The following is a 15,097-nucleotide window of genomic DNA, read 5'->3' as shown; positions in this document are numbered from 1 at the left end:
AATGTACATTTTTATTACGTATTTTGTGCAATATCTCATATAAGCCACAATGGCCATAGAAAAGTAAACTTTTTGTGTCACGCCCATGAATCACAGTAAATTGAAATTGCAAGAGATTTGAGAGGTTGTAAAAACCCTTCTAAAACTGTAAAGTTGTAAATCCCCTTCAACACAACTCGGCATCCCCAGGACCCCTAAAGCCCCACCTCTCCACCGCCTCCTTCCGCCGCACTCCAGACAGAACAGAGGAAGAATTAAGACAAGAGTGAGTGAAAGTGTGAATGAAAGGGGGACACCTGGAGCAGGACCCTGTAGTGCTCTACACTGAGGGTTATTGTAGACTAATAACAGGGCTGCAGTGTGCGTGCGTGAGTGTGTGGTTGCCTTGGTAACAGGACTCAGCTGATTGAGGGTTATGGGGTGCGGAGGGGGTGCTTGTTTGGAAAGCATCTGTATGCAAATGTCATTATGGTATAGAGATGTTTGGAGAGGCCACGGGGAGAAGAAGGGGGGGGGGGGTAGAGAGACGAATGGACTGACGGATGAATGTCTAGTATCTACAGAAACACTCCAACGGATGCTGCTGGCTGCAATCTGAATCCATCAAGAAAATAAGACACTTCACTTACAAGGCCTCATACGGCATCAAATTAGCAGACTTCTGAAAAGATTCTGTAACAATATACGATCATAATGAACCTGCATTATAAAACCTCATTTATATTTTAGACACTGCCTCATAAAAAGAGATACCGAAACATTGTTAACTTTATATTAGATTAGGTATAAAGCCATAAACTCCTGAAATGAAATATATTTAGCATTTTGTTCTGTGACACATTCGCTTGATTTGATTTCCTACAACTACTAAAACCCGAATAGGCCTCATTTATGAATTGGGATGGGTTGGAAACCAAGAACCGGTTCCATTTTTTTTGAAAAACTTGCACCACTTATTCAGTGACAAAGCGATACTGAATCTACAGCACAAAATAAACAGTGTGAACAGAGTCTGATTCCTGAACAAATGACTTTAATGAGTCAGTTCTTTTAAGTGAATCAAAAAATGTGACCAGTTTAGTCCAATTCCTAAGCGAATGACTCTAATGAAATTTTTAGTGAATCAAAATCATACAACACGATGTGTATAGTCCAATTTATGAATGAATGACTTCTAAACCGTCAGACTTATATCAGTGTAGTTGCTGTTGTTCATAAGACAACAATACACATGTCAACAGTATTATATAAATATCAATGAATAATTTTTTTCTGCAATTATGTTTTGTTAAGGCCAATTGTGCAGCCTCTAAAAAGTCATCTTGCACCTTTTGCAAGAATTGTTTCACTAATTTGGCAACAGAATTGCATTTCTTTTTTCCAAATTCCTTAGCGCTACTAAAAGAATAATTGATTCCTGAAGGAATCGTTACACTGAGAACCAGAACCAGAATTGTTAAGATTCTAAGATTCTCATCTGTATTTGTGAAGCGTCCGTCTAAAATGATCATAATAATATTACCTAATCAATGGCTTTTAATTTAATGCAGCAATTAATGCAAGAACAGATTCATGAACGATTCCCAAAGAAATGAATTCTGCTTGTGCTTCATGAATGAGGCCTAATGAGGCCTGTTTCTGTTGTATTGTGTAATTTTGCATGCGTGTGCGCTCAGTTTATCCCACCTACGGAAGTAAACTCCAAAATCAAATCAACAGTGTTCCTTTATGACTCTGCTAATCTCTGCCAAAGTAATTAGATTTTCCTACACGCAATAAAAAAGCATGTGATGCAATACATTTCCCACTAATTCAAGCAATGATATTTTTTTCCAGAGCTGGTACAAATGCTAATAACGTGTAGCAGCTTTTAACTCTTCGTTCAAGGAGATTTGTATGGAGTGAGTCATTACCTAACAGCTTTTTTCATCTGCAATAGCTATTTAATGACAGATAGCCGAAAGAGTCTTTTTCGTTCCTTACGAGGAAAAGAAAGTAGCCGTATGCAATAAAAGAGCTGACGTAAATAGTTTTACACACATTTCTAATGAATTCCTTTAGTGAGACGTATTTCCAGAGAGAATGAGGGAGAGAGAAAGACAGCAGTAGGTGTTTTTTTATGTGCTGCTCTCACTTGACTACACGCATGCGCTGATTTGTGACTGCGTGTTTTGAGTTTGAGCTCCATCAAGTTGATTCTATATCGTCTATTTTCTATTTTAAAAACAATTTTATACACTATCATTTTCGTTTCTATAACGTGTGAATATATCCCCTATAGCATTCTAAAACAAAACCAATCAGAGCGCCTTGTTATCACTAGTTTTATTTTGATTTCTTGAGTCTGCTATTAGCTTATAGCCCGTTAGCATCGGCAGAATCTCACTTACATTGCTAATACTCTATTCACACACATTACCATTGTTTCACTGTTACTTGCTTAAATGGCGGATTTGTGTCTACCTTTGAATGCAGGTGAGGACACATTCGAGCTGCATTTGGTGCAGCTGGAGCTGGAGGCCGTGGAGAAGTAGATCCGTGACCTGGTGGAGAAGCAGGCCCAGCTGAGAGAGCGGAGAGCCACGCTGGAAACATCTCGGGCTGATGCTCGCAAGTCCGGGGTAAGTGCTCTCTACACAGGCCCTGTGCACGCAGGAAGCGATCTTCCCAGATGTCCTTCACTCCGATGCCGGGACGCCACAGACTCTGGGTGCACCAGCAGCGGAAGACGCGAGCCAGGCCCCGGGCGACGACCTCTCCGCCTCCGGTCCTCGAGATCTCCACCCGGAACCGCTTTGCTCCCCTCCGCGAGATGGAACGCGACGCTGTGATCGTCGGAGACTCCATCGTCCGGCATGTCCGTGCTACGTTAGCTGAAAGTAAAGTGCACACTCACTGTTTCCCCGGTGCTCGTGTTCTCGATGTTTCTGCGCAGATACCCGCGATCCTGAAGGGCGACGAGAGCGTTGGTGCTGTCGTGCTACACGCGGGGGTTAACGACACCAAGCTGCGGCATATGGAGACACTGAAGAGAGACTTCAGGAGCCTGATCGAGACGGTACGCAGCACATCGCCCGCGACGACGATCATCGTGTCAGGACCGCTTCCCACGTATCAATGAGGACACGAAAGGTTCAGTAGACTTTTTGCTTTAAACAAATGGTTATTGTCATGGTGTAAAGAACAGAAACTGCTCTTTGTTAATAATTGGAATATTTTCTGGGAGCGTCCTAGGCTTTTCCGTGATGATGGCCTGCACCCCAGCAGAGTCGGAGCGGAACTCCTGTCGGACAACATCTCCAGGACGTTACGCTCCATCTGACTAGCAAGCCAATTCCCTGTACAATTTCCCTGTACAACTTTTTTGCACATTATTTTTGCACATTCCTCTTATTACTATTTAAGTCAACAACATACTGACCTGCACATTTGTATTTATATTTTTTATCTTATCTCTATTTTATTCTTTTATTTAATTTTTTCTACTTTTCTTTCTTAATATTTGTATACTTTATAATTGCACTGTCCTTGGAGTGGACCTGACTTACATTTCACTGCTGGTTATACTCTGTATAATTGTGTATGTGACAAATAAAACTCTTGAATCTTGAATCTTGAATTCTCAAATAACTACTATGATGACTTTTGTTCTACCCACTTAAAAGATAGAAGTACTTGCGTTGTCCAATCTATACAGACTGTGTCTGTTCCCCGAATAGCGAGGTCAAAATATAAATTTAATGCAGGATCTAGAAAAAATCTGATTGTGATTAAACCAGAAAAATGCTAAATAAATGAACAAAAACCATTTTTAAAGCTTGGGCTCCTAAACATCAGATCACTCGCACCCAAAGCAGTTATTGTAAATGAAATGATCACAGATAATAATTTTGATGTACTCTGCCTGACTGAAACCTGGCTTAAACCAAATGAATATTTTGGTCTAAATGACTTTACTCCACCAAGCTACTGTTGAAGCTACTCATAAACATGAGCCCCCTCAGACTGGTTGTGACGGCGGTGTTGCAACAATATATAGTGATATTCTCAATGTTACTCAGAAAACAGGATACAGGAGGTTGAACTCGTACGAAATACTTCTGCTTAATGTTACACTGTTACATATGCAAAATAAATCTCTCCTGTCTCTTGCTCTGGCTACTGTGTATAGACCGCCAGGGCCATATACAGATTTCCTAAAAGAATTTGCAGAGTTCCTCTCAGATCTATTGGTCAATGTTGATAAAGTGCTAATTGTCGGAGATTTTAACATTCTCGTTGATAATACAAATGATGCATTAGGACTTGCGTTTACTGACCTAATAAACTCTTTTGGAGTCAAGCAAAACGTCACCGGGCCCACTCATCGTTTTAATCATACGCTAGATTTAATTATATCTCATGGACTTGATCTTACCGATATAGATATCATACCTCAAAGTGACGATGTTACTGATCATTTCCTTGTATCGTGCATGCTGCGTATCACTGATATTATTTATATGGCTCCGCGTTATCGTCCGGGCAGAACTATTGTTCCAGCCACCAAAGACAGATTCACAAATAACCTGCCTGATTTATCTCAACTGCTCTGTGTACCCATAAATACGCATGAACTAGACGAAATGACTAGCAACATGGGCACTATCTTCTCTAATACATTAGAAGCTGTTGCCCCCTCAAATTGAAAAAGGTTAGAGAAAAACGTACTGCGCCATGGTACAACAGTTATACCCATTCTCTCAAGAAAGAAACTCGTAATCTTGAGTGCAAATGGAGAAAAACTAACTTTTTAGAATTGCATGGAAAAACAGTATGTCCAGCTATAGACAGGCTCTAAAAGCTGCCAGGGTAGAGCATATCCGCAAACTCATGGATAATAACCAAAACAATCCAAGGTTCTTATTTAGAACATTGGTTAGATTAACAAATAAACACACGCCACCCGATCTAAATATTCCCTTACAGTTTAATAGTAATGACTTTATGAATTTCTTTACTGATAAAATAGGTAACATCAGAAATACAATATCAAATGTAGATTCTACTGCGTCTAGTATTTCAGCTTCATTCATCACACCCAAAGAAAAACTGCAGTGCTTTACAACTATAGGACAGGAAGAGCTAAATAAACGTATTAGTGCATCTAAACCAACAACGTGTTTATTAGATCCTGTACCCACTAAACTACTGAAAGAGTTGTTACCTGTAGCAGAAGAACCGCTTCTCAATATTATTAATAACTCATCGTTATCTTTAGGTCATGTCCCAAAACCAATCAAGCTGGTGGTTATTAAGCCTCTTATTAAGAAACCACAATTCTAATGAACTGGCAAATTACAGACGCATTTCAAATCTTCCATTTATGTCTAAAATTTCAGAAAAAGTTGTGTCTGCTCAATTGTGTTCCTACTTGCAAAAAAATGATCTCTATGAAGAATTTCAGTCAGGTTTCAGGCCTCACCATAGTACAGAAACTCCACTTGTTAAAATTACAAATGACTTGCTTCTTGCTTCAGACCAAGGCTGCATCTCATTGCTAGTATTACTTGATCTTAGTGCTGCGTTCGTGACACACTCATAGATCGATTACAAAACTATACTGGTATTCAAGGGCAGGCTTTAAGGTGGTTTAGATCCTACCTGTCCGATCGCTACCACTTTGTTCATTTAAATGGGGAGTCATCTCAATTATCACCAGTAAAGTATGGAGTACCACAAGGGTCTGTCCTAGGTCCTCTGCTATTTTCAATATACATGTTGCCCCTTGGTAATATTATTAGAAAATACGGGATTAGTTTTCATTGTTATGCTGATGATACTCAACTATATATCTCAACAAGACCAGATGAAACTTCTCAACTATCTAAGCTAATAGATTGTGTAAAAAATTTAAAAGATTGGATGACCAATTATTTCCTCCTATTAAATTCAGATAAGACAGAGATATTACTTATTGGACCAAAAAACAGTACACAGAATCTCTTGGATTATAATTTGCAACTAGACGGATGTACTGTCACAATCAAAAGTCAAAAATCTGGGTGTTATATTAGACAGCAACTTGTTCTTTGAAAATCATATTTCCCATGTTACAAAAACAGCATTCTTCCATCTTAGAAACATTGCCAAGCTTCGAAACATGCTACCTGCTTCTGATGCAGAAAAGCTAGTTCATGCATTCACGACCTCTAGACTGGACTATTGTGAAACACTGCTAGGTGGTTGTCCTGCATCTTCAATAAACAAGCTACAGATAGTCCAAAATGCAGTGGCTAGAGTTCTTACCAGGTCAAGAAAATATGATCATATTACCCCGATTTTACAGTCTCTGCACTGGCTACCTATTAAGTTCTGTATCATTTACAAAATATTATTACTTGCCAATAAGGCCCTAAATGGTTTAGCTCCTTCGTACCTAACTCATCTTCTGCCACGCCACAATCCAACCCGCTCCCTAAGGTCGCAAAACTCTGGACTTTTGGTAGTACCTAGGATAGCAAAGTCCACTAAAGGAGGTAGAGCTTTTTTACATTTGGCTCCCAAACTCTGGAATAGCCTTCCTGATAACGTTCGGGGTTCAGACACACTCTATCTATTTAAATCTAGATTAAAGACACATCTCTTTAGCCAAGCATTCACATAATGCATTTGATAATCTTGTACTGCAGTTATATCTGATCAAATGTACATTATTAATATTCTTTAGCTTGGATTGAACAAATAATTTTTGCTTAGATGGAACAGCAGCTACGCTAATTATGTCTCTATTTGTTTCTCTGTTTCTGCCACGGGATTAACATCCTGTGGTAACTAGGAATTACAGAAGCTTCAGTCTGGATCCAACCCTTAAATGATCTGAGATGACCGAACACATGAGAAAAGATAATGCCAACCCCTCAGAGGACCTCAGAGGATGCCAATGCTCAGACAACATACAGAATTACCAAATTTTGCCATAAGTTAAATATATTAAGGTTCTGCAATATATAAATATATTGTGGAAACTTAATTTCCTGTAGAGCTGCTTTGCAATGAATTGTATAGTAAAAAGCGCTATACAAATAAACTTGAACTTAATGTACTCAGTAGCAGTGCCTGATGGGTAATTACAATAGTCACAACACAGATGGGGGACAGTGTCACCGTGGCCTTAAGCATGCCAGCACACACACACACACACAGACGGCCAGGCGAATAAGCACTGACACACTCTTGAATGCCTATTTCCTCTTAACAAATGGCCAACATCATTAAAATCTACACTTGGAAAACACATCTCGTCCTGTTTCTGCCCTCCATTAACATAGTATTTTTAGCACTCTTTATATTTTTAGCACTCTTTATACTCTTTATACTCTTTATATTTGTATTTCTCCTCACATTTACACTTTGTTTGGTTCTCACTCAAAATAACCTCTCATTTATTTTGACAAAATCTCTGTAAGACACCGGATGCAAACAGATTTGCCCTCTATCTCTTTTTGTAGCCCTCTCTTCAAAGCTTTTGTCCAGGTTAAGGTCTTAAGACAGATGTGAAAAGAGTCAGAAAGAGAGAGAGAGAGACTTTTGAATAATTCATGGTGGCCTATAATGAAGCGCGGTCCACTCTTTAAAGTGTTTGGTGTGTAATGGAGTTTCAGACACACAGCTATCATTTTCTCTTAATGGCGCTTTCTGGGCTGCTTGCTGTGACCCTCTCTGTACACACACACACACCAGCAAAGGCGATTACCGACAGCTGCTGGAGTTTCGAAGTGGCCAAAGTGGGCAATTTTCTCAATGCCATTTAAACAACAAACACAGCAGCGTGTTTAAAGAGAAGAGCCGACGGTGGGGGGTGAGAAACGAGGAGGAGTTTGAGAGAGAGGGTGATGTTGACTATTGTGATTCAGGACGTATGCGTAAGGGTGCGCAGCGGGGGGTTCATTAGGAGAACTTCAGGTTGGGTGTGTACATGTTCACATCTGGCCTGAAGTTGACTGCATCCTGTGCACAAGCTGCTCAGAGTTCAGATCTCTGTGATTCATTCTGCACGTATGCATTTGTTCCACATGCAGCGATGATCAGGGAACATGTGACAGCAACTTGGCAGCATGCTTTTGGAATAATTACACATCCCGCTGCTTTAAAGTCAACATGAAATAGCATTCGCAACCCATTTTACTTCTGTAATGTGACATTTCTCAATGCAATAGGGTATTCAAAAAAATACAGAAATTTTACAATGTTTAAAATTAGTTTTGATATCTTTAGAGGCATAAATGTAAAAAAGAAAATAATGAAAAATTTTGAAAAACACCAACAACGTTTTAAGCAGTAATAATTCTGGAAAAATGCTTTATATTATTTATTTGAATAAGGAAAAAATGCTTCATTGCTTAATATTTGAAAAAGATTTTGTACATCAAATGAAAGTCATGTGGTGCGAAAGTCATCAGACCGCTGCAGAATCTCATGATTGTGTATCATGGTCAAAACACAAAATAAATACATAAATAAATAATGTAACCTTTTTATGACAAGGTATGGTTAGTTATGGCTGTAAAAAATCATGTGGTGTGACATATATACTGTATATACACACACACACACGTATATATATATATATATATAAGGTCTAAGGAAAATATGTTATTGCTTTTCACTATATGGTTACACAACATTATATATATATTTTTTTTTATTAAACTAAAAATTTTCTTGAAAATCAGAAACAAACTTTTATTATGTTAATGTGACCGTGTTACTGTGTAAAAGTAAGTAATGAATAATATTATTTACCAAAATATAGGTTTACAATTAGGGTTAAGCCTTTTGTTACTAATTACATATGTTACCGTTCTTATTATATTAAATGCAGGCAACATGTGTAACAATGACATATTAAAGCAAAGTTTTACCAGATTTTTAAAAGGACAATCAGCACTCTCATACATCACTGACCCAGTTGCAAACCTATTTTTTTATTTATTTATTTAGTCATTTAGCAGACACTTTTATCCAAAGCGACTTACAAATGAGGACATAAGAAGCAAACAAAAGAGCAACAACGTGCAAGTGCTATTACAAGTCTTGGTTAGCCTAACGCGGTACAGACAATTATTATTATTATTATTTATTTAAAAAAAGACATATAGATAAAATAAAATTAGAAAAGAGAGTGCTAGAGTTAGAGGGTCAAGTAAAGATGGAACAGATGAGTTTTTAGCCATTTCTTGAAGATGGGTAAGGATTCGGCTGCTCTGATTGAGTTGGGCAGGTCATTCCACCAGATGGGAACAGTTAATGAAAAAGTCTGTGAAAGTGTTTTTGTGTGTCTTAGGGATGGTACAATAATGCGTCGTTCACTTGAAGAACGCAAGCTTCTAGAGGGCACATAAGTCTGAAGTAATGAATTTAGATAAAGGGGTGCAGAGCCAGTGGTGGTTCTGTAGGCAAACATTAATGCCTTGAATTTAATGCGAGTAGCTATTGGTAGCCAGTGCAAATTGATGAACAGAGGCGTGACGTGCGTTCTTTTCGGCTCATTAAAGATTAATCTTGCAGCGGCATTTTGGATTAATTGTAGAGGTTTAATAGAATTGGCTGGAAGATCTGCCAAGAGAGCATCGCAATAGTCAAGTCTGGACAGAACAAGAGCCTGAACAAGGAGTTGTGTTACATGTTCCAAGAGAAAGGGCCTGATCTTCTTAATATTGTATAATGCAAATCTGCAGGACCGGGCAGTTTTAGCAATGTGGTCTGAGAAATTCAGCTTATCATCAATCACAACTTCAATGTTTCTGGCTGTTTTTGAAGGAGTTATGGTAGATGAGCCTAACTGGAAGGTTGATTGAACCTTGAAGATTGTGATGAAGCGATGGGTTAGCTGAAACTACAAGCAGTTCTGTCTTAGCTAGGTTGAGTTGAAGGTGATGGTCCATCATCCAGCAAGAAATGTCTGTTAGACACGCTGAGAATCAAGCGGACAGGTAGTAGGATGACTGGAAAGGATGAGTTTAGAGACCTCTGCCTCAGAGAGTGGAGAGAAGGATGTGAACGAGTGTATGTTTGCTGGTAAGATGTGTTTGATAGATTGTGGTGTGTAAAATTGTGCAGTGAGGTTTATTTCAAATCTTTTTTATTAGCATTTTCAGTGACAGTTACAGAATGGTACATCACAGAAAGAAAAGCAGATCACAAGAAACTGTCCAACATTAATCTCTCCCACCACCCTTCCCTCAACCCAAATAACCCCTAAATGATTCAAATTGCAGAAACAAATACTAATAATTATAATAAATAAAATAAATAAATAAGAATAAAATAAAATAAACCAGTAATTAAAGGAAATAAACTTTAAATTCCTCCCGAAGTCAGTCTTTTAATAGTTAAAAATGTATGGGTCGTTTCCAGTTGGAGGTGAGCAAGGTAAACCTTTAATGTAATTTAAGAAGGGATCCCAAGTCTTATAGAAAGATTCAAGTGAATCAGAGAGTGAACACCTCAATTTCTCCAGCCCAACACAATAGAAAATGTCCTGTATCCACCTGTCATGAGATGGAGGAGAAGTATGCTTCCACTTAAGCAGAATAGCCCGTCTGGCCAAGATTGTAGTGAACGCAATGACTTTGCGATCTCGGGCCATCAAATCTGGCATAGGAGAAACCCCAAAGAGGGCTAAAAATGGATCAGGGACAATGTTAATGTTAAGAGCTTTTTTAAGTGTCTCAAATACATAAGACCAAAAGGTTGCTAGCTTCGGACATGTCCAAAACATATACAGATGATTGGCAGGTGACTGTTTGCAACGGTTGCAGGCAGCGCTCCTGTCTGGAAACATTTTGGCCAATTGGGCATTGGTTAAGTGAGCTCTGAATAGTATCTTGCACTGTATTAACCCATGCCTGGTGCATATGGAAGAGGAGTGTGTGCAGTGAGGTTTGTAATTTTATTAATGAAGAATGTGGCAAAGTCGTCAGCTGTTAGAGATGATGAAGGAGGAGGAGGACAAAGGAGGGAGGAAAATGTTTTAAAGAGCTTTTGAATTGCTAATTTTGTCATGATAGTATGTCCTTTTAGCAGTGGAAACATTAGCAGAGAAGTCAGAGAGGAGTGATCGATATAAATTAAGGTCAGAAGGATTTCGTGATTTGCGCCATACCCTTTCCGCAGCCCTGAGTTTAGAACGATGTTTTTGGAGAACATCAGATAGCCAAGGGGCAGAAGGGGTGGTACGGGGCTGGCTTGGACGATAAGGGGCAGAAAGTATTTAAACAAGACGTCAGAGTGGAACAGAAAGTATCAGTAGCACTGTTGGCATCAAGAGAAGATAACTGTTTAGGGGGAGGAAGTGAAGATGAAACCATAGCAGATAGCCGGGAGGGTGAGAGTGAACAAAGGGAGTACCATCCTCAGGAAAGGTTGAGAGCAATACATCTAATTCTTCCACAAAGTTACCTAGTAATCCTGGAGGATGATAAACAACTACAAAATTGATTTTTAGAGGGTAGGTAATAGTAACCAAATGTGATTCAAAAGAGCTGTTGATACTCAGAAATGGTAAAGGAGTAAATTTCCAATTATTAGAGATGAGCAGACCAGTACATCCACCTCTTCCAGTCAAACGGTGGGTGTGGGAAAAGGAGAAATTATTGGAGAGTGCTGAAGGTGTAACATTGTCTTCTGGTTTGATCCAGGTCTCTGTCAGGGCCATGAGGTTTAACCTTGAATGACTAGTAATGGAAGTAATGAAGTCAGCTTTGTTGACAGCAGACTGACAATTCCAGAGACCAATAGAAAAAGAAAGTAATGTATTAGCAGACATAGGCAAAGTGAGCAGGTTGATAGGATTGCGCTGTCTACAGTGTGTGATGCGTGGCTTGCGAGTGGTAGTGATAGTATTGATCTGGAAACACATAGTAAGAATAGGTTATATAAACTAAAACAGAAGTGAAACAAGTATAAGTATAATTATAGGATAATTAAAAGTCGATACTTATGTCCTCTGCTGGTGTCCCTGTCCGGTGGAGTCGTACGGTAGAGTCGATGGTCTTTACACTCTTCGGTCTTCACACTAGGAGGGCTTTACACGAGGGCTGCCGCGGTATAATAACCTGTTTTATACCCGTCTTATAAATCACTATTACAATTCAGCTGAACCCACTTCCCTGTTTATCACTAAAAATGGCCAAGCAAGTGCAGACACTGACAAGATACGCGATACAGTATGAGACCAAACGCGATTTTTTAAATTTGGAATAAAATGCACTGCATGAATAATGCACAATAAAACCAGGGATGTGCATTAAGAAAGTAAATAAGGTCAAATCTGAACTCATGTTGACATTAAACTACAGACCTTTGGTATCTAAAAATCAGCATCAGGGAAATGCAGGCTATAAATCCCCCAGCATGACCCTGAAATAGCAGCTTTGTTTGGTCAGTGAAGGGGCTGCAGATTGTGTGGAGACTTCCAAACTAAACTAATCCCATCCTAGAACACCGAGCAGCTGTTCTGGTGCTGTGGTCAACACCAAACCACACACACACACCTCGCAAGGCTAATATTTGCTCTATTGATGCTGCTGCTGTGGCCAAAGCAAAGTACAAAAACAAAGGATCATTAAAATGCCCCACTGCTCTCATCCTTCTAAAAGGCCAGTTATAAATTTTAAATCAGCATTGAGGAAATTTAGCTGTATTTTTTCATTTCTTTTAGGAATCAGAAGCTTTCATTCGAGTACAGAAGAATGATCAAAGTATTTTCCCCTCATCTCTCTCACTTTTCCCTCTAGTTTATTGACAACTCAGGTTGTTTTTCATCTTTTGCTGCCTATTTGTTCCTCCTGTAGTTCCACATGACTGCCTCTGATTGAACAGGAACTATCAAACCATCATGGGTCTCTCTTCCTTTATATTTACACACACACACACACACACACACACACACACACACACACACACACACACAAACACACACTTTGAAAGCTATATTAGTAAAGACCACTCACAGACACAATGGTTGTCACACTAAGACATTAATATTTACAATAATCTACTATACGTTCTTAAAAATACTGGCTCCTTATTGGTATCTATGGTTCCATGAAGAAACTTTAACGTCCATGGAAATTTTCCTTTCTTTAAAATGGAAAAGATTATTAAAAATGATTTTCACACACAAAAAAGGTTCACTGAAAGGTTCTTTGGGGAACAAAAAATGGTTCTTCTAGCATCACTGCAGAAAAAAAAACATCTTCTGGAACAGCTATTTTACACTAAAACCTCAAAGAAATCATATATCAGTCAATTTAAATGCATTTTTAAATAGTGAGGAACATTTAAAATGTTCTCTCAAGTCAGTTTTAACTTGTTTTTAGTTGAATATAAGAGTTCATTTTGAGAAAAAAATGTGAACTTTACCCCCAGATTCAATTTGCCAGGTGAGCGTGCAAGATTTGAGAGCTGTGTGTGTGTGTAAGTGTGGCACACCTTTTGTGTGAGGGAAAGTTTGTGTTCTCTCTCTAGTCTTTTGTGCTGAGGAGTTGAGTGTAAGTAAATAGCGCTCGCGTGGAGGAGACAAAGACTTCAACCTGCACCTGCCGCACAGGGTTTACAGAAGAGAATACAGTCCTCTTTTAAAACCATTAACCCTTGCTCACCTCTTTGTGCCTCTTTTCTATTTTTCACTTTGCACACACTGCAGGACTCCAAACCGAACGGCAGTATGACTAAATGCGAGCTGGGTTTTTCCTCTTTCCATTAACTCGGTGAGTATTTTCAATTTCACTTCAAAACCAATGAATACAAAGACTACATAATGAAAGTCTCCACTATATTTGAGACTTTCAGTTGCGGAATAAGTTCCTCTTCAGGAACTCGAGCTGCATCAGGAGATGCTTTGGGAAATGCCTACAGCATAACCGGCTCTGAATACCAATGAAATCTGTCCAACGGATGGGAGGGACGTCACGGGCGAGGTGACGTAATGACCAGCTGGTATAAAAGCATGTGCGGTGCAACCGGCATTAGCTTTTCTGTCATTCAGCTAAGCGCTCTGTGTCTTGTAAGTCCTATTTACTGTTGTCTGTCCGTTTTGCAATGTCTAAGAGGCTTTGTAAAACAAAGTTTGGGAGGAGTGAGGCGCAATACAGCCTGTGTGTGCCTCCATGCAAACGTTATTTGTGTGCGGAGGATACACACAGCTTGTGTGTGCTTTGCTTGGGAGCGAGGGGGCTGACTGTCCGCATGGCGAGGGTTTTCCTCTGCGTGTGCTTCGCTCCCGAAAGGCCCTCTTTTCAGGAGAGGGTTCTTTCATTGGCGTTCCCCGCGGCGCGGGTCCCGCTGTCGCTGAGGCAGAGCGGAGACGATGCTCGTGGGGTTCGCAACGGGATCTTGCAGAGGAATCGGAGACGAGCGAGTCTCTATCTCCATCCTCACCTGCTGGATCCCGCGACCGCTCCCCGAGTCCGGAAGCACGCCTGGCGGTTACTTCCCCTCGGGCAGCAGCCGCGGTGCTTCTCTTGTCTTCCTCTGAGGAGGTTGACATGGGAGGCGCCGAACACGTCGCACCCCCTCTTTCACCCCAGTATGAGGAGCTTGTGGAGGTGATCACTCGTGTTGTTGCCAAGTTGAGACCCGACTGGCCGGCCGAGTGTTCGGTGGAACCGCGTAGAGGCAAACTGAATGAGCGTTTCCTGCGGTCTCAGACCTCACCTGCACATCGGAGCCTGCCGTTTTTCCCCGACCTCCACACTGAGGTGTCGAGGTCGTGGGGAGAACCTTTTTCGGCCCGCGTCTTCACCCCCTCGGTTGGTTTCTATAGCAATGTGACGGGGGTGAGGGAGCGCGGTTATGGGGTGATGCCGTGTGTGGAGCAGATGCTTGCGGGCTATCTGTCTCCTGGTGCGGCGTCATCCCTGAAGGCTCCGACCTTGCCCACCAAGCCACTGCGCACATTGTCAGCGCTGGTGGGCAAGGGGTACGTGGCAGCAGGTATCACGCTGGGTCATGTCTGCACACCATGGCGGTGTTGCAGACATACCAAGCGGACCTGCTCAAGGTGTTGGATGAGGGCGAGGGAATTTCTGTGGAGGGCATTTGTGAGCTCCGC

Source organism: Barbus barbus (assembly GCF_936440315.1).
Source record: "Barbus barbus genome assembly, chromosome: 40".
Classification (NCBI taxonomy): Eukaryota; Metazoa; Chordata; class Actinopteri; order Cypriniformes; family Cyprinidae; genus Barbus; species Barbus barbus.
Note: the sequence above shows the minus strand (reverse complement) of the source record.